The sequence below is a fragment of the Vespula vulgaris genome, chromosome 7 (assembly GCF_905475345.1).
Source record: "Vespula vulgaris chromosome 7, iyVesVulg1.1, whole genome shotgun sequence".
Taxonomy (NCBI): domain Eukaryota; kingdom Metazoa; phylum Arthropoda; class Insecta; order Hymenoptera; family Vespidae; genus Vespula; species Vespula vulgaris.
In genome coordinates, this window is record NC_066592.1 from 5181596 (window position 1) to 5207415 (window position 25820).

Below are 25820 nucleotides of genomic sequence, written 5' to 3' on the forward strand. Positions count from 1 at the left end.
TACCGCTAGCCAGTGACTAACAGCATATCGCAAAGTGCCGAAGAAAAATCCGAGGAAATGTTGCCGCTTCTTAATGAAACCTTTGGCTATAGGGGAAAACTGGATTTCTCTTTGACATATCGCTAGATTCGAGCGGTATCGAGGCAGACGCGTTAAATAATGACACAAACAGGTTCCATCTTGATCTTGATCCATGGAGAATTACCGAGCAAGATCGTTATTCAAGGATAGGATGCGTTGGAGCAAATTATGTCGCGTGTCGGCGTATTCTCAGGAACCTGTTGGATTATAGAAATATTCAAAAACGATAGTCGCTAGCTAAACGGCATCTTTCTTGTATATGAAGAAGCATGACTCATTTTCCACGAGTTACTTTTTTGACAGAGGAATTAAATTCAAACGCAACGTAATGTACGTTCGCTCGTATCTATGCATCTATGTATATAGGTATGTATTTACGTTATCCACGTAGGTAGTTTTATCGAAGTGTCATTGTAGAAAATAGTCGTCTTATGGTCGGAATCACGAGGTAACTTTATACGCTAAGCTCGTTACTAGAGTAGCCTCGTCTCTTTCTTTCTTTCTTCCGTCCTTCCTCCAACCGTTCGTCCCTTCAGGATCAGATTCCTCGGCGCTCGGCAAAGGAACGTTTCACTTCCGCACGCGTGACACTACCGCCAGAGAGATAGCGGAGACGAGAGATTGATCGATCTTGTAGTAGAAGAAAAGACGGAGAGACGCCGAGGGGAGATTTCTCACAGTTTCTCCAGGAGACAAGTCCGATCTGAAAACCAGCCGGGGTTCACGCCTCTGTCGGTTACGATCGAATACTTCGATTCTCATTGGTGTAGATCGGTTAAGAGGCGACTTTGATCGCGTGGGCGTCCGTGCTGGGAATGTATTCTCGATTTTTCAGATGATACTCTCTCTCTCTCTCTCTCTCTCTTCTTCTCTTTCTCTTTCTCCAGCTTCGTTCCCATAGCGTGGTAGCCGAGAACGTGACGGAGCTAACGGATACCCGTCGAGATAGAATGGCAGACTTTTTTTCGACTCGACCACCCTATAAATATCTCCTTTCGATCGAAGCCTTCGAAAACTTCGAAAGCACGTTGGATTCCACCATGGCTAAAGGAAGAAAGAAAATTCTCTTCCTGTATCGTGGAGTTAAGATAGCTGCTGTTTTCAGAAGAGAAATAACGAAATAAAGGACGTTTACCCGGTGACGAGCGGCGCGAGGACTCGCAGGCACAAAGTGCCGAGTGATGCGTGACGGACGGCAGTGGTTATGATAACTCGGGCGTGGGATGGGGAAACGAGAAGAAGAAGAAGAAGAAGAAGGAGATGGAGATGGAGAAGAAGAAGAAGAGGAAGAAGAAGATGTAGGAGAAGAGAAGAAGGAGCAGGATGGACGTTCGCCGTTTGCGATGATCACCCTGGAGAGTCATCGAACCTACGACGGAAGAAGAGAAAGAAGAAGAAGAAGAAGAGGAGGAGGAGGAGGAGGAAGAAAGATCCTTCGTCCTCCAGCTTCAGGACGATCCAGCTAGATCGAGCGAGAAACTCGACTCGAATAAAAATACGCATTATGCTCTCGTTTTTACAGCTTGGCGCCATCTTCGATGATACCTCTTTTCTACGCCCACGCTCTTTTGTATCGTCGACTTCGACCCAGACAGATCTCTCTTATCTTCGTTGGGAGAACAGAAAGTTATATAACTCGAAAGTTACCTAAACTGTTAAATGCTCGCAAACGAAAACTTCTATCGATCGAATCGATGAATTTTAGAGGTACTCTAATCATCACCTCCTGCCGCTTCCGCGGACGATCGTAAAGAACGAAATACCAATCCAATTTCCCGGAAGGTATCTCCATCTTCTTCCTGCACGTTCCGTCTCCCTATCGGCCTTTGGCGGATCTCTCAGGTAAGAAGCCGAAGTCTCCCATTCCTCCTCCTTCTCCTTCTTCTTCTTCTCCACCTCCAACCCCCTTTTCATCGTTCTCTTCTTCCTCTTCCTCGCGGTGGAATATCTCGCCGGGAGACATTCCGCCACGCGAGAACGTAAGCTGGAATTACGGAGCTCTTCTGCCTGGAGGCACAGGAAGGACCGTGATATCGTAGAAAGCTTAGTATGATGAACCATGGATAACATACTCGTGTCGAATAACAACCCTCGACAGGGTTGCCTATGCTAGAAGAACGTCAAGAATCATTTCAAACTCGTCTTCGAGAAACTTTGGTTTCTTTGGAAAAGAATACTAATCACGTCGATGTTTGAATATCTTCTCTGAAAGAGCTGATCTTAAACTTCGTATCATCCTAGCTTAAGGCACCTTAACGATCGCGTGCGATAAACTGGTATAGGAGGTGTGGCCTCGTGGATATTCGATATCCATAAGGTAATAATAGAAATGAAATTTCTCTACCGACTGTACGGCACGTCATTGCACCGCCGCGGATGTGAGGTGACTCCGAAGTGAATGAATCCAGGAAGGTAATCCGATGCAGTGTAAAGACCCGCTCAGCTGTGAGCTCAAGATCCTCTTCCTCCCGTTCTTCCCTTCTTTCTCTTCTATCATCTCGATTCTCCTCTGCCCTTCTCCTTTGCTCCTCCTCCTCCTCCTCCTTCTCCTCCTCCTCCCGCAAGATGACGAATAATACCGGAAGTAGTTTTAACGCGTAACGGACTAGATTTTTCTCTTTGCAGGGCAATACGTCCTACGCACTATCGACTTGATTCCAAAGAGAGAAAAAGAGAGAGAAAGAGAGATATCTTGGCTTTGAGTCATCCACATATATATATATATATATATATATATATATATATATATATATATATTTGAGTTGATTGAAACTCGGAAAATAGTTTCAGAGAATTTTATAAGAAAGAATCTTATGAACCGATCCATCAGTCCGAAATAGGCCGAAGAAGAAGAAGATTCTCAAGGACTCCCATATTTCGTAGCACGAGCAACGTAACCGCTCTTCTAACTCTCGACGTGGTAAATGCAGATTGTGCCAAGTATATGTCTAAGCCTGTCTCGCAACTCTTGCTTAATTGACGCTGAGATCCTTCGGATGCCGTTCCCTCTCCGATGCTTTCCTTCTTGGGATAGCTGAAGTCTGAGGAGTAAGAGGAGGAAGCAAGAATGAGAGAGAGAGAGAGAGAGAGGTAGATAGAGTCTTCCAGGATGGGTATAGACGAGAAAAGAGAGAAGCGATACATCGCGCGTGGCTACTGAATCGGTATAGGTATATCGAGTACCACTTTTCCTCATTAAAGAGAACCGTCGCGATCGCCATCGTCACCGCCATCGCGCCTACTGGAAGCGGTTTAATTAGTCAGGAATCGTAACACCGGACCATCTGTCGTCGTCTTCGTCGTCGTCGTCGTCGTTGTCGTTGTCGTTGTCGTCTTCTTGACATAGCGGACGTATATACCTACTTAGAATCTTTCGCGATCACTCACGCACGATCACACTCGAGCGAACAGGCTAACAACTATGCGATTTTTTATTAACTCCATCTTCCTCGTTCAATGAAATTCCTAAGGAAATAAAAATAATGAAGAAGATGCAACTATGCGACGACGATATACATTTTTCATATCATTATTTGTTATATCTTAGAATTTAAGATTCCTGATTCAACAAAGAGAAGTCAAGCGGTAATGGCAAACCAAGGAGGATTAGAAGAAAACATAGGAACGTTCGATCGAGCTAAATCATAGCTAGAAGGCAATTCAGTCAAGAAGAGAGAAAGAGAGAGATGGAAGCTCGATAGATTAGTCGCGTAGTAGGATACAACGGTCGTTCTTGCGGGCCGAGAGAGTGCAATGGCTCGTACGCAGGATGCATCGAGAGGCATCCTGCATTCGTACGTGTCCGCGATTCGTGATCGTGCTACGTAATCCGCAACGGATACTCTCGCGTATATTCCTCGCTCCGCTTCGCCCTCCGGCCTGCGTGCCATAATATAATTAATCATTTAACTCGTGTTTGTCGTGTGCGACCGTTCGTGACGGAGTCGAGTTCGATATGAACTTTTAGTTCCTCTATTCAAAGTTTGTCTTTTTCATCTTTATGTTATATTAATGGAAAATCATTGATTATGATGAATATATCGAATAAAAGTTGTATATAAACCTTTCGAGTCGGTTACTTTCGATCGGTATCGACAAGTCCATTTAGAAAAGTCTACTGATCGTAATTATCTGATCTCTATCGCAATTATATTACAATCGTAAAATCATAGAGAAAATATTCTTTGAATACCTGACACCGTTTACAAGTAAGTAGAAATTCCTATGCCGAGTTAGAATCGCTTGAACGAAATGTGATGTCGAGTTAGTATAGACATAGGATCGCTAATAGGTTTAAAGAACAGATTTCTTGCCAATTGCCAATGCGTATAGAAATCGTTACGTATATTTCGTTGCATTCCAAATGATTGAAAAAAAATCAATGTTCCAACTAACATTCGGTTGCACAAATGGACAAATAAATAAATGAAACTATTAGGCGTATAGCAAGTATTGAGACATTCGCTTTAACTATGAGCCGATGGTTATGCTAATTGTAGTGGTGTGCACAGTGGTGTGCTACGATCATACGATTTGTATGTCACGGTTAGGAAATAAAGAAAATCCTACGTATATGGATATGTATGTATATATATGAGTAAGAATGGTGTTATCGAGAGAGGTAATGTTATATGGCTTCTTCAAAGCGTTAATGCGTCGCTCGAGTAGATGCAAACGAGTATTTGACGTGGTTGGTACGACTCTTATGAATACGATTGTACTCCTTTATGCTTTCGTTCGTCATTTATCGACGCTGAGAGGAAGCTGAGTTACGTAAATTCGAAGAAGGGAAAGTCAAAGATGAAAGAGAGAACCTCTCCAACTTTGGGTCTATGACTTTCTTATCTCTCAGGATGAAATGCTAATTACAAATACAACGGCATGATTTAGTATACACGGTTAATTTACACGTTTCCGATTGCTTTTCGAAAGTCACGAAGGAAATCTCGAGTCGCATCGTTCTGTTAAAAAAAGAAAAAAAAAGCCGAAAGAATAAACGATGATCTATCTCGAAAAATCGAAAATCGTGATACGATTCCTCTTACTTGCGCACTCCTATTTGTCTAAAAAAAATATATATGCTATGTCAATATAAGCTCACCGTTTCTCTCAAGTTTTCTTATTTTCTTTCTTATTCTTCATTCTATTTTTCTTCTTTTTCTTTTTTGTTCACGTCTAAAAACGAAAATATGTAAATGCGAAGGAATAACATAGTCGAACGTAAACGTTATTTTTCACGTCCTCGCGAAAGCCCCTAGGTAAGAACTAACTTGGTATGTGTGTGTTAAACAGAAATTGAATACAATCGGGTGATAACTCGAGCTCGTTGACTCGCATGCATACTTCGTATTTCTTATATGCACGGGTTTGTCTTCGGCGTAAAGCACAGGTGTGCAATAAAAAGGAATTCCAAGTATCGAGGCGATAATCGATCTTTAATTCTCATTCACTGGTATAGTATAGTATACTCGAATAGGCATCTGGAAATAAATGCAAATCTCTTTTCTCGGCTCATTGACAATCCCACCACGATAATATAGAGAGTCGACTCGATCGATTCGTTTCTTGTACTCGTGTCTCGATTAAATTCTTATGAGAGAGTCGAGCGTGTGCCGGGTGAATGTTTTGCATGCTTCTAACGTCGGAAATAAGACGTGACGAGAAGCTATGGAAAAAGTAATGATGATGGATTACGCACGGTGTCACTCGCATATTGTGTCTTTAACGACGTTACGACACGACTCGTTTTTTATTTCTATCCGTAAAAAGATGAATACTAAAAGACATACTCGCATTACAATATTTTAATGCGATTTACAAATTATCCCTCAATCGTGAACAAATTACGTTTCTTTTCCTTTATTTATTTATTTATTTATTTTTTTTTATCGTTAATCAAAGACTATTTCGATCGTTGCAAATTTTCGTGACATCTACTTTCGGAGCTTTCCCCAATCAGAAAGCACGAAATTAAAAATTCCAAGAGAACATTTGTATAAAAAAGAAGGAGAAAGAGAGAGAGAAAAAAATAGGAATAGAAAAAAAGCAAAAGTGTGCAGTCATTCGTGCAGTTGGCGTAATTTTAATCTCCGTTCATCTTTCTCGAGCAAAAGAAATATAAATCGAGCTCTCGCAAGAGGAGTCACGTCAAGTTTCCTCCTCTCTTGTACCTCCTCTTCCTCCGGAGTACGGATCTTCTGAGAAGATCTCTCCTTTGCGGTATTGTTTACGACTCGAGAAAGAATCTCGTCGCCCGATCTGTCACGCGCTCGTACCAACACGCGCATATACATATACAAATACATACACCCACACACACACAAAAGTACGCGCGTGGATACTCATACACGTAGAAAAACGACCACAAGTTCGAGACGTCGAGAGTGCAGCGCCCGGTCGATCCTGAATCGTGTGTAAACTATCTAGAAATCTTGTATCTCTTCGTAGCACGCGTAGATACCAGTCACTACGCCACGTAACTTAGATGCACCTGCGTGTTTTCTCTCTTTCTCTCTCTCTTTCTCTCTTTTTTTTCTTTCTTTCTCTTTATCTCTTTATCACTTTGCATTTTCTTCATCGAATATAGAATTCTTTTTCTTTTTATTTATTTATTTATTTTTTTATCATTCCCAACTTACGAGAAAAAGATTTACGAACATTGATTTTATATCTGTCTTTATTGATTGCCAGTAAATTAAAATGCAATTTCTTTTCTCTGACAATATTTTTCGTTCATATCGTTGCATTAATCATAGTCAACGAATCGATAGAAAAAATGATATTGAGTAATCGTATTGGTAAATGCGAAGCATGAAATTTGTAATCAAATTGACGAATTTCGTAGATCTTAATATTAAAGAAAAAAAGAAAGAATGGAAGAAAGAGAGAAAGAGAGAAAGAGAGAAAGAGAGAAGAAAAGAAGAAGGGTATAGGTAAGAAAATGAAGGGAGAGCAGGTGAAAATCGATAATCGACGAAGGAGAGAAACGTTAAGATGAAAGAGTGGAGGGAGAAAAAAGAAGGAAGAAAAAAGGGGGCCAATGAGAAGGAAAGAGACGGTGGTACGTCAAGATCCAGGTCGCGGACCTCGTGCGAAAAAGAAAGTTCTTCTTCGAGAATCGACGAGATCGGGGGTGGGAGGTGGGGAAAGATCGGTGAGAGTGGAACCGTCCCCTCGTGCGTGTGTCTGTGTGCGTTTCTCGATTCACCGTACAGACGAATCGTTCGTTCAATGACCGAAATTCGTCGGAGAGTAGCTCCCGAAATCGTTTTACCATTACCACTACTACCATCGCTACCCTCCCCCCTACCGCCATCTTGATCGAAAGTAGGTGGATACCTTGTGTACGGACGCATTCCATCGATACGGACGTCGCGACGTAGAAAGTCGCGGAAGTGTTCAGTAGAATTCGACGAAATTCGAGTTCCTTGCTTCGTTGCTTTCGAGTCATTCGCATTAATTTTTTTTTTATTACATATTATTATTACTGATATGATTTTATTACTGGTATATTTTTTACTCTTATTTTATTTTGTTTTACTTATTCATTTTTTTTTTGTTGGATCTCGAAGTTCGACATGTAATATAGTCGAGAAGGTTGCTTGTAATTACTGTGCGTATTTCTGTATGTATTTTTATACGTATTCCTATATTATTAGACGTATTTCTACTTATAAATACTTCAGCCTCCTTCTCGATATAATTGGCGGGAAATTCGAAAACGACTGAAAGATGGGAAACGGATTACATCGTTCGTTCTTAAATTATTCTGATAAAGTAGCCTATCACGCCCAAGGATTTATCGCGTTACCGCTATTTACATTGCATTCCTCGCATAAAATCGTCCTCTCGTTTTAATTATAATACTTGAGAGAGTTAGACGAGAAGATGAAGAAGAGAAAAAGAGAAAGAAAGAGAAACATAGGTTTTATATGTTTATGCATAGCTCCGAGCGGATGCTGAGAGATTAGAACGGTATATACCCGAGGCTTATTATTAATTTCCGCGGAATGCAACCGTGCAAATTCCATTGTAACACCGTCGTAACTTAAGCACTCGAACTCCCTTCTTGTGGATAAATACAATCGGTAGGTATTACCGCACGAGTAACTACCTACTTTTGTAATTGCGTTTCATATATCTTTCACGCGTATGCGCTCGCCGCACCTGAGCACTCACTTTAATGAAACGCACACGTTCTAACTTCTATCCACGTAATAAATGATTTATAGCTTTGATGATCGCACATTCGAGCGGTAGGTACGCATAATATAAGCATTCTATATATACGAATAAATTATCATCCTATTTTTCAACATCTCGCGAAATAAATTAGAAAATATCTAAAGTTCCGATGACAAAAACGTGATAATATACTTATTTTACGTGTCTTCGAATTCGATCTCGAGAAAGAAAAGAAAGAAAGAAAGAAAGGAAGGAAGAAACAGAAAAAGAAAAAAAGAAAAGAAAAAGGAATCTTTTCTCTCGCGAGATTTCACCGTGTAAAAACTTGCCGATCATTGACCGATCGTTAATATGACGTATGCGAATGGAACTTTCGAAAAGTAAGTGTAGAAAGGGTAGGGTCATTTGAGGCCGAGCCTATATGAATATTTTATGCCATTAACCTGACAAAAAGATCGGTATTCTCGTCGACGACAACGACGACGAGAATGATCGTCGAATTTTACGACGAATTTCACTGAGTTTTACGAGCCCATCGCAAAATGCTACTTGCTTTCCCTGCTTCGAGGATGGTTCGATGTTTAAAAAAGAAAGGTTGAAGGATAGAGGGAGAAGGAGAGAGAAAGAAAAAGACGCGAAATTAATCGACACTACTTGGGAGAGACGCGAGATCCAAGCAGATCCTTTGGCGGTCTCGGAACCATTTAATTTCGGCCAGACCGATTATTTCCCCGTCAAAATCAAACCCTCCGGCTGTTCTCTGCACTTCGAAGACAACAACTACAACGTTGCAAGCCATTGGATCTGCATAAAAAAGGAGAACGACGCGCATAAATTCCAAAACTTACCAAACCTCGAGAGCATCTACCTTTTCTTTCTGCTTTCTCCTCTTTCGCACTCGACGAAATAATAGCTTATCATGTTGGGATCGGTAGGAGAAATCGATTTCACGAGAATAAAGAGACAGGGTAGGTAGATTCGAGGAGAAGAAGAAGAAGAGCAAGAACGAAAAGCGGGAGAAAGATAGACGGATAGATAGATAGATAGATAGATAGACAGACAGACAGACAGACAGAAAGAGAGAGAGATAGAGATAGAGAGATGAGAGACGTAGGAAGGCACTAATTAACGCTAACACGTGTCGGGCAAACATAGGCGAGGCTAGAAGCCCAAGGCCATTGACATTGTACCTTTCTTCCTATCTCGTCAAGATCCAACCAGACACTTGTTCTACTACGAGACTTTCGAAATTTCTTCGTATCGTAAAATCGAATCGATTGGAGAAGGACGCAGATAAAAAGAAAGAAAGGAAATTATAAAGAACCGTCGAGAGTTGATGACAATGAGGAGAGAAAGACATAAGAAAACTGTCGTCGTAATCTGAATTGCTCTGAGAAAACGCAGAGCTCTTGTTGTTTCGACCGATCGCGAAATTACCACAACAATGGGTGGGCACCCTGAGCAAAGCGAAGGGGGAAGAGGAGAAAGGGGAGATGATAATTACGAAGAAACGTATGCGAAAGAAACGGGAGAAACTCGACAATTACCGGAGGAGGACCGTTCTTCTTCACGGCCAACGACAAAGTCCTAAAGGACTTTCGACTTGGCTTATTTCTCCAATTGTTTGACTTGGAAATAGCATTTGCAATAGAGCACGAACTTTCGAGCTCGAGAAGCACAAGGATTCGGTCGCGTTTACAAGGGAATCGTGAGCCGATATACCCGTTCCCTCTCCTCTCTAAACCTTGTAAAACCAAGCGACTTGCGTGGCACGTATTCGTTCGCCGCGAAAGCCAAGGGTGTGTACGATGGAATGTATATATATGTTCGCGTACGAGTATGTCGAACCGATACGTGTCGACACGACGCACCGAATATACGACTTATCCCTTCCCCCACACTGTCTCTCATTCTTCCTCTTTCTTTCTTTTTGAACCAAATACGGCGAGGTGTAACGCTTTCCGAGAATGGACTCGTGCCAATCGACGGCATATAACTACGTGTCATCGACGTTTGTGTTCCAAGCTGATTTCCTTTACCCGCCAAAAATTAAGATTCCAATATCGAACTGGATCTCTCTTCGAGCGATCTTTTTTCTTTGTATATTTTTTTTTTTTTTTTGAGGGGAAGATTCTTTTCCCCTTTCTTTTTCTATTTTTCCTTTTTTGGGAGGAGGGGAGGGGGCAATCGACTTCTCCTTTCGTATGTAGCAAGTATTTGAAGCTCCCGCGCGTAATATGCGTATACGTATGAAAAAATGGTGGCAGGCGCATGAGAAAATCCGCATGGAGGTCGTGGAAAGAACGGTTCAACGTGGACAGCTCTCGTAGAGAAGACGCGCGTAGGAGCGTCGGTATTAACCGCATCCGACGCACGATAATCATCATAACGGGCACATCCTTCAACTCGCCGCTTCCGAGTCTGAAAGCCTTCTTTCCTTACTTTCGCGCAGGACAATGCCCACTTTTACCAATGTATACCTACATCGACTTCCTCTTTTCCCAAGCCTCCTTTCGAGTCCCGTCTTCAGTTTCACGAAGTTTTATATTTTTCTAGATTTAGAGTAGAGTTCAAAGTCACTAGAGAAAATATACGTTGGCACCGACATCGACGAAGAGGAGTACACGATGTTCATACGCACGTAATGGGATACCATGAGCTCGTTCACGGGACAGCTCGCTTCGCTCAAGTCTACTCGGCCGTGAACGCGGAAACGTAACAGTTCTGTGCCATGGGCATGTCGATTCTCTTAAGCGTACGGAACCTCGCGTATAGATAACTAGAGGATGCAAAGTGAACTGTCGTCTCTAGAACAGTAAGAAAAGTATCGTAACGGACTGATCCCAATTCTAAATTCGAGACGCGTTCGTAATAAATTCAGTTCAGTAAAGAAAGAAAAGAAAGGAAAGAAAAGAAAAGAAAAGAAAAGAAAAGAAAAGAAAAGAAAAAGAGAGAAAAAAGAAGCAAGTACGAAACCCTTTCTAACGATCAATCTGATTTTGTGCCGGCATACGAAAGATTCGATGGGATAAAGATTAGCTCACATGGACGTCGAGTGCTCGGTTAATGAACCCGAGAGATCGGTAAGGATAAAACGATTTTATCTCGACGGCGATAAGGACGGGCGTACGCCGTTAGAAATCTCCGCGAGTTGTTCTCGGTCCACGGACTACGAGGATGCTGGAAGGAGGGATCGACTGGAGGAGCACGTAGATTCTCCGAAGGCTCGATGAGAAATCGGTAAATGTATCGTGCTTGGTGTGTTGCCGGTATGTTCAGGATTGGCCCTCGCTCTGCCATTGGCATAAGCGCATCGATGCTCATATGCACGTAATGGGATACCAAGAGCTAGCCAGCTAGCTAGCGAGCTAGCGAGCTAGCCAGCAGCTAGCTCGCTTCCTCGGCCATACGCTTTCTGCCTTCCCCTCTTCCTCTTCCTCTTCTTCTCCTTCTTCTTCATCTCTCATCCTCTTTTACTAACACAGAATACAGACTACAGAGAGACTTGGAAGCTCCGCAAGACTCGCGCATCTGCCTCGCGAACGCGGAAACGTGTCACGGCTATGAAACTTCCACCTTCCGTGTCCCATTCGTACGAAAAATGATACATGGAAGTTGATACTGAGAAAACGATCCTTCTCATTCACTCACTCACTCACTCGCTCGCTCCTCTTCCTCCTCTTTCTCCTTCTTCTTTTGCTTCGTTTTGTTCTCTTATTATTAAACGAACAGAAAAAAAAGAAAACAAAAGGAAAAGTAAAGAATTCAAAAGCAAGTAAACGTTCGCGAGTATTCTTCCCTTTGAGTATAATATATACCGTCCTTAAAATAAAAAGATTCCTGGTATGCGTATACTTAACGAAAAGAAGTTCTTAATTACGCGAAGAAGGTAAGATCGGCGAATCTCTTTAAAGACAAAACGTGTTCCATGTATATTAATCACTCGTAAGCGTGTGCTTTTATAACTTTTCCATCGTTTAATTTCCATAAAGACATCGCTTTTTCTTTCACGGCCACCGGAGGAACCGTGCGAACATAATGACAGTCATTAGGACCTGTGGATCCGCGTCGCAGGTGTTAAGACACGGTTAATGATACCCGTAAATATGCTCCTCGCACGTACTACTTTTTGTTTCGTTGCATCGTTCCGTGGAATTCTTAGCGATACCCCAAAACCACTGTCGCGTTCGAAGATACCTTCGAATAAAAATCATTTTTACGATTCGTTACGAGACTCATTAATAAGAGATGAGAAAGAGGAGGAGAATTAAAAACGAATTATTTTCGATCAAAGTATACAAATATTGTAGGCCTGTATAAATATATGTATGTACGCGTATACAAAGTGAAAACAATGATATCGATAAAGTATCGATCGAAAGATCCAACCAGATAATTTTCACACGAGTTGAAATGTTCGAATTGACAGAACGTTATTCGACCTCGAACTCCTGATCGACTATGTCCCGCTAGATCTCAACGATCGCTACGCTTTATTCTCAGTTCGTTCGACTTGACAGGTGCGTATCGAATCGGTCGATGATGTTTTTTGAAAAGCAAAAGAAACGACGCGGCGCTTAGAGGATAAGGATAATTCAGCTTACGTAACGATTATCACGAGTATCTAAGAGTAGCGCCAGCATAAGACGAAGGTTGATTGACCTAAGAAAGATCAATTTCTTTACGATGCATGCAAAATCGATCGCAATAATTTTTTGTTTACGTTTAACGCGACGTATATTTTTTTTTTAATTACTATTTTTTTTTTTTTGCAAAATCAAGAACCCATATTTCATTAATCGGATCGATAGGCATTCGATGTAATTATAAAAGAAGTGGCTCGCATAAGATCTTATTAATCGATTTTGACGTCGTACGATTGTGATAGATAGCATGATTGTGACCGAGAAAGTAGCGATATCCATATGAATAATTGCATAGAAAGCGATAGGTGGGACGAAAGAAATGGTATATCTAATTATATTGTTAATAGTCCTTTTTTTGAAAGTTACAGAACATCGAAGATACAAATCTCAAAGATAGTTTCTCACGAAGTTTCCGAAAAAATCCTAGTCGCACTTCTTCACGGTTTCTAACATCGAGGTGAATCGTTTCGATCCGCGTTTTTTTTTTTTTCTTCTGTGTTGTTCTTTTTTATATATACAAAGAAGAGAAACCTACCGGAAACTGAATAATTCAAGAAGGATCAAGATCGACACGCGTAACTCTTGCTTACCTTTAAATAAAATAAGCGATAACACAGAAATTATACGTAAGATCTTTTAAAAACGTCGATCGACTAAGTACGTTTTCTTTAGAAGGGAGAGTAACGTTTGGTCTTCGACCTTATCTATCGATGATAATCGTCGAAGTTGCTGGGAGGTCAGAGGTCATCTTAGACGCGACGAGAATAATACCCAGGCATTCGACCAAGTTGGACTTCCCGAATGCAGATTGCAAGTCTCATAATAATAGCCGATCGTAATAATAAATGTCATAGACCGTAGGTAAGATCTAGAAAGTGTGTCAACGATTTTTACGAGACTCGCACGAACGAACGAACCGAACGTACGAACCAAACGAACGAACGAACGATCGTGAGACTTTCGAAAGTCAAGGTCAATGTTACGCGATCACAATGATCTACGCCTCGAGTTAAGAATAGAGTAAAAAGATGAAGCGAAAGACGTGATTATAAGAGAAAAATAATAATAATAATAATAATAAAAAAATGAAAAAAATAAAAATGAAATAATAAAAAATTCAATAAATAAAAAAAAGAAAAAGCGAAAGGATTATAATTACGTTAGGCGCGTTCGATCGTAGAGAAAGAGGGATCGCCATCGTTAAGCTGTCATCCGATAATCGATTGCTTCCGTAAAATCATCGAGAACGTACCACCGAGTACGATGTCACGTGCGCTGATAGTTTTCGCAAGACGGCAGGCTCTTATTACACGCTCAATGTCGATTTTATGGGATCGACCTCTTCGACGAAATTTTTCATTTTTGCGCTACATTTCTTTCTCATTCCTTTTCGATCTTATCTCGATCAATAATACGTTCTTTCAATAATACGTCTATCTCTTTCTTTCTCTTTCTCCTTCTCTCTTTCGTTTCAAGTAGTATACCTATGTATACTTACTTTCAATCCCTGCAACGAGCCCAATTAAATTCAAGGAGGAGGAAGAGAAGGTTGAATTTCGAGCGAAAAGTCACCATGGAAAGTCACACTGGTTGCGTTTTCTTGGTAAACAAGCGGCCTATCTCTTGGTAGGTCGAGACGTGCGCGTTTCGAATTCCAGGCCTTGCACTCGAAGGAAATTCTTCGGTGCCCCTTATCGGGCCCAAGGATGTCGGTAGGTAAACGGCATGGGATGAGTTTCACTCGTTGCGACCTTTCAGCCTTTTCATTTACCCGCGATAATGTTCCGGCCTTAACCCTTTGACTCGCCTCCTTTTTTTACAACTCCCATCGTCTACTTCTTCTTCTTCTTCTTCTTCTTCTTCTTCTTCTTCTTCTTCTTCTTCTTCTTCTTCTTCTTCTTAGTAATTAAGAATTCACGCACGCGAGAACTAACCATTTTTTATTATGTATGTTAAGGATACACACGCACACACGTACATATCTATAATTAAGAACGAATTTTTAAGATCACGATTTTTGTATATATATATAAAAAAAAAAATAAGAAAAAAGAAAAAAAAAGAAAGAGAGAAAAAATAAGAGAAAAAATGTTAAACGAATCGGAAATGATCGACGATTCAGGATGGACGCTCGGTAAAAAGAAATTTTCAAGTTCCCCGAACGATTTTATCGTATTATCGCGTTCCTTCAGAGTAAATAATATTATCGAGGAACGAAGAGCTAGAAGAGTCATTTGCGAGAGTCGTTCGAAGTGCGCAAAGATCGCTAAGAAATTCTCTCCTTGGTGTCTTTCTCGTCCTCTCTTATCGGGCCCAAGGATGTCAAGAACGGGTGTTGCCAGATGAGTTTTATTCGCGAGGCATCTGGGTCAGCCGCGTTCGTGCAGTACAGAAACGTTCTCCTCCTCCTCCTTTTCCATCGTCGTCATCATCATCATCATTATCATCATCATCATCATCATAATCATAATCACAATGATCATCGTCGTCATCGTCGTCGTTGTTGTCGTCAATACCACCACCACCATCATCATCAATATCATGATCGCCATCGTCATCGTCATCGTCATCATCATCATCGTGGTCGTGGTCATGATCGTCATCGCGGCGCACCCATTAACTTCTCTCATGCGCTTGTTCGAGAGCGCAGGTGTTGCGCATGCGCGACGCAAACCAAGCGGAGAATTCAATCGACCGAGAGAGTCCGATTCCAAACTCCTTTCTACTCCTCGATCTAAGCCGCGAGAGCTTGCCTGACCCTAAACGTAAAGATACATCGAAAGTCTTTCAGCGATCTTTTATCGTCGTTTTTCCAAGAAAATCCAAATAAGGAAGCCGAAGAAACTCGAGTCTTTTCCGGAAAAGAAAGAGACGTAAATCGTAGTCTATAGGGATTTTACATAGGTTTCAGAAAAAAAGAAAGAAAGGAAGACACACGCGCGCGTACGCACACAACTATGATCCATAACGTGTAATTTTTTTCTTTTAGAAATATGAAGATTACTCTGGACAGATAAATTGGAATCGTGTTCGCAAAGGTAGACGAACGATCGGAGTTACTATGTTTTACGGTAAACGCTCTGATCGTGTATTAGAAAGAAAGAAAGAGAGAGAGAGAGAGAGAGAGAGAGAGAGAGAGAGAGAGAGAGAGAGAGAAAGAGAGAGGGGAGAAAGAAAGGAGGAGAAAGAGAAAGGAAACGAGGAGAGGGCGAAGAGAAAAACGGAAAAGATCGGGGTGCACCAGCGCCATTAGAAATCATCGCCTGCGCTCGAGGAATTTCAGAATGCGGAAGGAAAGCTGCGATGTGGGGGAGAGGGACAGAAAGAAACAGAGAGAGAGAGAGAGAGAGAGATCGATAAAGGGAAAGAGGGAGAAATGGAGAGAGGGAGGGAGGGATGAAGAGAATCGGAGAGGGATATAGTTAGTAACCGGAGAACCCACTCGTTCGTTTCAATTCTCCGGCCGTGCACCGATGCGGCTGTTGATGGTCGATCGTGCTTTTTCTTTTAGCTCGTTTCTCGAGCGAACCTCTCTACGTAGTACCTACATATGTATCTATCTATATATACATGTGTGTGTGTGTGTACATGTGCGTGTATTTACCTTGGAGATACATACACGTATGAAATCTACTAACACAGCATTACTCGTTAGCTGGACCATGCATGCGTACTCTATTACTACTTATGCTATCCACCGTCCTACCTAACGTCCGTTTCTACTTCGCAGCTCGCTCGAAATTTCTTTCCTATCTATTTTTTCATTTATCTATTCGTCGACCTCTCTCTAGCAATAAGACATCGAACAGCTGTTTCGTATATCTCGAAAAAAATGTCGCTGTAGCGGTCGCGGTTACGGTCACTGTCGCTATTGTTGTTGTCCTTCTTCTTTTTATTATTATTATTCTTATTACATCGCGAGATATATTTTTTGATTTATTTCTTAACATTAGGTATATTATGGGATTAATATGGGATTGGATAAACGTTGTCGGTAATCGAGTCCCGATCGTAAAGTTCTTATCGTAAAGAATATGTTTGACCGTTTTACGTTTTGCAAAGTAGGTGTATACCATAAATGTTTCGATATCAAAGACGATTTGATCGATGGTTTAACATTCGCTCGAATTAGATCGCTTTTTCAGAGAGATTGGAAAGTCAGAATGACGCTCAACGTTTTCACCGTGACAAAGAAGAGCACATCGTAGTCGTCGTTAAAGTTAGACGACGTCGTTGAGATAGAAATGCGGCAGAGGATACTCCGGAGACGGCGAGGCGGCGAACAGGGTAACGGTTCGCAATCGAGGATCGAAGATCGTAATCGAATAATTGCCAGGAACGAACCGCGAGAGAAGTTCTCTTCTCTTTCTCTATTATCAACTTTAGCGATAACCAACACGTGGGATAATCGAGTTCGAATATAATGATATATGTACCATGAAAAGGTCTTCTCGCGATTAAGAATTCCGTGCTCGTTGTCAACCGGTGGGGGTTACATCGGGAGACGCCGCCGCTTAGCGAGAAATTAACGAGTTACCCGCTCCAGGCGATCCTTCAACACAGCGCGAGCTCGACTCTTACAAAGCTCGTGCGTGCGACCTCGACAAAAAGTCCTTTTCGCTTCGTACCGATCTCGATGGCGTCGATGAAACAACGTTAAATGATAATGACTTGGTCGGCGAACGCGAGCCGCATAAACGATTCGATCCTCTCGCGGTGTATAATCGATGTGTGTTCTCGAAAAAGAGAGAGAGAGAGAGAGGGGTAAAACGAAGAAAATCGAATGAAACGATTCGGTATACTTCGAATCGATTGTTTGCTCTTTTGAAGAGTAGGGAGATTTTTCGAAAAAAAAAAGAAAGAAAAAAGAAAAGTGATAAGTAAAGAGAGAAAAAGGAAAATGAAAGAAAGCTTACTATGAAAAGGATAATCGCGGATCGTTTCGTAGACGTCCCGTTCTGCGAATTTATTACACGGAAGAGAAGAGATCGCACGGAGTAGCTACGCTATTCGTAGTGATTTTTCAAATATCCCTCTCTTTTATCGAATCTACCCTTTCCTCCGTCGTATTACATCCACTTCTTCTTCTTCTTCTTCTACTACTACTACTAGTAGTAATACTAATACTAATACTACTAATTTTTTTCTTCTTCTTCTTCTTCTTCTTTCTCTCCCTGCCACGCCGAAGCAAGAAGATATTTATCTCCACGAGATTTATCGTTTCTTCTTTCGCGAGACACGCGCATACGCGCACGCGCACCTGCGACTAGTAAGTATCGTACGTACGAGTCACCTCGCATCGCCGTCTTATTTTTGCAGTCGCAAAAAAATATATGTCCGACCCCTAAAACCTGTAATACCCGCGTAATTTGCAGTGATTGATTTGCTTCGAAAGTGTCGACTCCGAATATAACGAATAAAATACGAATCTCTTGATAGTCTTTCATTCAAGAACAATACAAAAATTGACGATTTGTACTCGTTCGAAATAAGAGGTCGAACAGTTAAATCCTTTTATCACTAAAAATGATAAATCGTTTAAACGATGATCGAGCGAACGATTAGACGAAACAAAAAAAAAGAAGAAATCAGAATTTAATATTTTTTCATTCGACCGCGATAAAAAAAAAGGTATACTTAATTTTTATTTGACCGAAACGAGAGCGCACAGTTAGGCCCTTTTATCACTGAACGATGAACGTGCGAAGGATTAAAAGAAAAAAAGAAGAAGAAAGAAAGAAAGAGAGAAAGAAAAAAAAGAGACTAAACACTTAATATTTTTTTGATTCGAGGATTATGAAAAATAATATGGTTCGTATTTGGTCGAAACGAGAGCGTACAGTTAAGTCCTTTTATCACCGAAGATGGCAAACTTCGGTCTGAACGATGAACGGGCGAGTAACTAAAAGGAAGAAAGAGAAAGAGAGAGGGAGTAACGATGGTACACCGTTGTAAGTACGTAATCACGTAGGTATTGTGCTAACTCACAAATAATGAAAGCCGGGAGCGCAACACCCGTGAATCCTATGCCTTCTAGCCGGCGCGCAGCATATTCCTTTTCCTCTCTCGCGTGCTCACGTGCGATCCGACTCTCTAGCGAGAGTGAGAAGGACGTACCGAAGAAGAAAAGAGAACGAAAGAAAGAGAGACAGAGAGATTGAGAGAGAGAAAAAGAAAGAGAGAGAAGAGAAACGAGGCACTCGCGAAGAACTGCGCGGCTTATGCGAGTTGGGTCCGCAAAGGTATGCGCCACTGCAAACAAGCCATAATGCTCGCACCTAAGGCCGCCCTATACAGGCCCTTTCATAAATAATTTCCATCGATCGATTATCCTAAAGATTCTATATATAGATTTGCGCGTGTGCGTATATACATATGTATGTATGTATGTATGTATGTATATGTATATATAGATATTGAAGTCTTCAAAGAGATACCTCGAATGAAAGAATATTTCAATGACACAAATTTCTCCGAGACGAAACAATCCTAGTCGTAAAGTCTCACGGATAAAGTACGATCTCTCGGTCTTTCTCTTTCGAACGATCAATCCTATTGTCGACGGACAAGATAACTAAGTATATTCGGAAATGATGTTTCCGTTCCGTTTTAACGGGCAACGCAGTAAAAAAATCTTCGTTGGTAACGAGTAAAAGAGAAAACAAAGAAAACTGAAGGGAATCGAAATCTTCGATGTTTTCAAGATATTTCTAATGGCATAAAGAATTTATTATTTGACTATTATTATTATTATTATTATTTTTATTGCTATTGGCTTAAACTCGTTTATTCGTTCGTAAGTAAGTATCTGCTATCTCTATTCTCGGAAAAGGAAAGGGAGAGAGAGACAGAGAGAAAGAGAGAAAGAGACACACACAATCGAAAAGGAGAGCGAACGAGATTGGCTCGCTTCGAAACTCTGGAAAAGTGCATCGAAAGATTCTCACGGCTCGAAAGAGCGAATTCCTGCTATCGCTTGGCCGTTAACGGCGGCCTGTCTCGGGGTTTGATTGTCCCGCCTGTTCTACCGCGAACTCTCTTCTGTTATGGCCAAATGCTTGGCATACCTCCCTCCTTCTCCTTCTCCTCGATCCTTTAAGGACGAGATACTCTTCTTCGTTCCTTCTCGCTGTGGACTTCGTAGTATCGCGATGAAAGCTCGTCATACTGCCGCGAGTTCTTGCGTTTTATTGCGATATACGTTCGCCTTCTATTACGTTGCCTCGCCTCGAGAAAAACTCTACGTATATATATTCTACGTATGTATCTATCTATATATGTACGTACGTGTGTTAGATACATACGTACACGCACGTTCGTAAACTATTTCAAAGTCTAATGGTTTCTTTCCAAGTGAAACAAAACGAAATATGGAAGAAAACGTTTTTAACTTTATTCGCGACTCGACTCGTCGAAAATTGACGAGAGATATTAATAAGCTTCGAACGTTCCCTTTTCCTTTTCCTCTTCCTCCTCCTCGTCCTTCTTCTTCTTATTATTCTTCTTCTTCATTAATTAAGAATTTCCCGCATAACGGATAGGTTCGCATTCATTGTTTATTATTTTAGGCACGCATGATAGAAAGGATTCGTGCCACTTCTCATTCGGACGCTTCGTTTCTTCGGCTATATCAGGCGCGTGGGTCGATTCCTATCGTCGTGAAAAAGTGAAAGTATCGTCGTCGTCGTCGTCGTTGTCGTCATCGTAGTCATCGTAGTCATCGTCGTCGAAGTTGTCGACGAATAATATTGGAAGTAAAACGAGTAGTCGAGAGTTATCGAAACCTTGGAAGACGCTTGATCTTCTTCGAGTGATATAAAAAAATCTAAATTTAGATTACAGATAAACGCGAAATGTCAAATTTTATAGCGTTAAATAACGAATACTTTTCGATCGTAAAAGAAATTGCTAGACGATAATATTTCAACGATTTATGATATAATAAAAAGAGAGGGTATATGTATTTGGAGAGAGAGAAAAAAGATGCACGTATATCGTCGAATGTCTATAATTCTAGTAAAAGTATAAAAACCGATAAAAAAAAAAAAATAAATAAAGAATAAAATGTGTAGAGTTAGTGATTTCTTGTCGATGGATCGAAAGTAAGCGAGAGTGAAAGTGACTTATGCAAAAGCGATAAGAGGAAGAACACGTTTATTACTCTTTCCGTTGAGTGGACACATTCTTTTTTTTAATCGACGATTAGAAAGAACGTCTAACGCCCGTTAAATACACCTATTCTTCGAATATCTTCGACGTTGAAGGAAATTACCAAGTGTTTTAGCATAACTAAATGGTTGGTAGCTTAGGCCTCTCTTACGTCATTAAACGAGAAGAATTATCTATCTGTATATCGTTAAATTAATACATTGACCGATATAAATAAAATGAGATCGTTAACGGAATGATCTTTGCGTGATTAATCGTTTTATCCTAAATCATCTTTTATGAATTATGAATGATCCTTTCTAAAGATAAATCGTTTATCACGCACGACCTATCACTTTCTTAGACGAGACGAGCTTAGTGATATTCGCGGGAAAATTCGAAATCTCGTTCGCTCGAAGTCTATCGAGCAAACAACCGAATACCAAAGTTCTTACGTGCGATATTGCATAGAGCCGGTCTCTCTCACAGACACAGATACACACACATATACGTATACACGGTGGTCAGCGAAGTGTGGCAGAAATAGCATTACGCAGTAGGTATGGAAGCACGTAAACGCGTTGCATTTGTATCTCGCGAATACGGTATATGTACGTATGTATGTATGTATGTTAGTATGTACGTAGAAATGTATGTAGAAATGTATGTAGAAGGCGAAGTATACGCCCAATGTAACTGTATACCTTGGTCATAGATGTTAATCTGCCACATAATTGCGCCGATCTGGCCGCTTATTTATTGGCCTGTTTCTAGCAGCCGGCGGTTCAACGATTTTCAACGTTCCTACTCGGTTATTGCTTTACGAACGGTCGCTCCAACTAATCGGTGGAAGCCACGATCTCTCCTCCTCTCTTCGCTCAAGCTCGTTACCAAGATCGAAGGGAATCGTTAAAACGCGTGCTTTCGTTCTTCGTAGGAGAAAAAAAAAACTGTGACTATCACAAAAAAAGAAAACAAAACGAAACAAAGTTAACAAAAGAAATTACGAACAAAAACATTCGATACATTTGATCGATCGAATCATTTCGACTCCGAGAGAAATATAAATCCATCGTTAATTGAAAAGAAAAAAAAAAAGAGAAAAAAAGAACCGTTCAATCCTTTGGAGGAGAGTAGTATCGATCCGAAAAGTCAATCGTATTTAAAGTTTAAATCGATTTATAATTGGAACCTTATCGAATGGCCCATTTCTCTGACCCGGTAGCTCGATAATCTGTCGCGTTATCGTGACTTATAAGAACCGACCGGTCTTAATGTTTCGTGTCTTCTGAGTTCGATAATCGATTATTATTAAATCTCGTTGGAACCGTTCGAGAAGAAGGGACGAGATCGAGCGGGACCTCGAGAGATCGAGAGAAAAAGAAAGATAAAAGGAAGGAAGGAAGGAAGGAAGGAAGATAGGTAGGTAGGTAGGTAGGTAGGTAGGAAGAAAAGGGTTTCTCTTCTCGAGCGGCACGGCAGTCCCGCTCTTTTATTCACTCGGCACGCGCTGATGACTACTTTGGTCATAAATTAAATTGCCTCGTCGTAGACGGCAGAAGGAGAGAGAAAGAGAGAGAAAGAGAGAGAGAAAAGATCCTTGAAGATTCTCGGCTGCATATATCAGAGCGCAGCTGCGTCGACCTCTCCGGGCGAGTAAATCAGTTTTATCGCAGGGATGCGAGTCGAATGTGAAAGAATGAAGAAAAAAAGAAAGGAATAAGAAGAAGAGGAGCAAGGAAGGGTTTGGGAAGAAGAGAACTGGAGAGAAGGAGGAATTGGGGGAGGAGGGAGGGAGGGAATGGACAAAAAGAGGCGGACGGACGTAAAGAGTTACGTGTGTATCCAATAAGGAGAATACCTGCCCACCTGTATGCGCTCCTTGCCGCGTGCGTTTCTATTACATTATGGGTTATATATGGCGTCAAAGGTCACTTCTGTATTTAATAAGTAAACGTCGAGGGTCGAAAACATGAAATAATTCTCGAGCTTGCCGTCGAGCCGCGTGAGCGAAAGTGTAAGCAAGTCGCGTGTTCTATCGACGATAGGTCGTAAGGGTAAATATTTGCTCGCGCTGAAGATAAAGAGAAAGAGAGAAAGAAACGATCCTTAATTACACGCACGTGGGACGAAGAGATACGAGAAAATGATCGAGGATTCAATCTCGTTAACGAGATTTATTTCGCTATCGTCTCGTCGATCGATTTTTCTTACCAATCTTTTTCTTCCTTCTCGTAGTAGATAAAAAGAAAAAGAAAGAAGAAAGAAAAAGTATTGTTTAACTATCGTCGTTATTAAAATATCTTTTTTGCAATGCGCTTCATCTAATGAATAATGTAACAACGCATAAGAACGAGCTTTAAGAACGACGTTTTTAAAGAGTCGTCGAAGAGAGTAGCGTTAAATCCTTCTAACTACAAATTTTCCACTCTTTTCTTTTTTATTATTGTTATTGTTATTGTTATTGTTATTATTCTTTCTATCTTTATTTTTCTCTCATCTTATCCCCCATCTATATCGCATAGTCTTTACTTTATAACTAGGATACGCAGCGATTTCAATAAGGATTATGCGTATCGCACATACGTGTAAGAGGGAGTTTCTCGGCATTAAAAGAATTTACATATCAGTTGGGATTACTTCTACGAGCGTGTTTGAACGAAAAAGAAAGAGAAAAAGAGTCAGAATATGTGTGTGAGAGAGAAAGAGACGCGACAGCTTTATTCGCACGGGTCTTAAGCTTTCACTGGTACCACAAACGAAAACACTAATCTGATATAGGGAGTATTTACACGTGCGATTTCACAACGATCCTCCTCCTCCTCCTCCTCTTGCTTCTTCTCCTTCTTCTTCTTCTTCTTCTTCTTAACGAAATCGTAAAATTGTAATCGTAAAATCCTCCGTCTCTAACCCATACCTCGAGGTAAACGATAAGTTACTTAACATAATGAAAAAAATTCAACGATACGATTATCGTGCACGCAAAAGCTCGTAACGAAGGGATAAACAATTTTTTTTTAAGTCAAGTCCTTATTCCACACACACACACACATATATATATATATATTATCCCTTTTTGACATTTTGATAAACTTATCGGCGACAATGCGCGTGTATCAATGTCTATTACCAACACGCGAACGTAAACTTTTACCTTCTATAATCGAATTTTTTTTCATGCTATTAGATGCACTAAAATTATATTAATGTAATAATTATACTATATTAATGTTAAAAATAATATAGACATGTACGTAACATAAAACTAATTACACGAGCTAAAAATAATATGGAGTGTTATGAAGGGTTGAAAAAAAGGAAAAAGGAAACGAAAAAAAAAAATAAGTAAGGTAAGGTCGATCCTAACTAAAACAGAAAAATCTCAAGAACGTTCCGAGTTACAGGTTGGCTGGCGCTAGTTGGCCTAGTAATTAACCCTTTCGATCGGTAACACGAACTCCTTCGATCTCCGTTAAGATTCTTGAATTCGACTTACGTGACCCAGCGCAACACGTTCGCGTGTTAAACCTCGTTCTCGCGGACTTCGTTACAGGTTCTAAGTACCGGCTTGTCTAATCTCCAAGCACCCTCATTGGTGGTCGGATAGCAACGCCTAAGGCACTTGCCGCGGCATGTTTCTTCGCTCGCTTAGGAATTTCAAGCCTTTCGATATAATCTCGAGAATGAAAAATCGGCCGATTCAATGCAATATAATCTTCCATGAACCACGGCCACCTTATATTCCTTTTTCCAGTCGCAATTTATCACGAACTTTAGCTATTCCTTGTGTACGACCGCATGTCTATGTAGATGTAAATGTAAATTTATAGTATATATAAGAGTAATAGTACTACCACTACTACTGCTATTATTTGTTGTTGTTATTCTTATTGGTGGTGGTGATGGTGGTGGTATTAAATGAAGAAAGAATATGACGCCTTTGTACGTACGAACAGAAAGCAAATAATATAAAGAGAGAGAGAGAGAGAGAGAGAGAGAGAGAGAGAGAGAGAGAGAGAGAGAGAAAGAAAAGAAAAAAAAAAATTGTTGGAGACATCGTCCATCTCTGATGTTGGTTTGAAGAGCCACGTAAAAGTCAAGGTTATTTGTTATTGATGTCCTTGCAACAAATAGGACCACTTGAAGCGAATCGTTCAAAACGCAAACAGGATCGTACCTACAGCTGCACGGATCGTGCCTTATCGTGTTCCGCATAAGTAACTAAATAAGATGTAGCTCTCTCTCTCTCTCTCTCTCTCGCTCTCCCTCTCTAATGAAACTTTAACCTTCGCTTTACTTCGAGGTCATGCCTTCTTTTTTATGTTTACCTTCCTCCTTCTACAGCGTGAAATGTAAACTGACGAAATGTGTACTTAATTAACTCACGTATTTACCCGTTGCGAACACGTAGAAACTATATCGTCAATATGCTTATTGATATTATTGCACATTCGTTCGACTTCCTTATTTGCGTTATTTCCTTGCGCTTACTTTACGCTTATTTCGCATTTACTTTGCGCTTACCTTACACCATTATTCTGCAGATACCTTATACCATTTCAAATAATTTTACGTTCTAATATTCTAATATTAAATATTGTAACTAATAAGTAATATATATTATATATATATATATATATATATATATATATCTTCCCTAAAATTAAAAAAAAAATAAAGTTACTCATTAAATGGTTTAATCGATCATATAATTAGAATAAAAGATCGATGGATATTAACAAACGATTATACTTAAATGTA

At 40.6% G+C, this 25820-nt stretch overlaps 1 protein-coding gene across 8 annotated transcripts in view; it reads right to left on the bottom strand.

Moving 5' to 3' along the window:
* Nucleotides 1–25820, bottom strand: part of LOC127064924 (uncharacterized) — a 52336-nt gene that overhangs the window by 7202 nt on the left and 19314 nt on the right. The window lies entirely within an intron of this gene.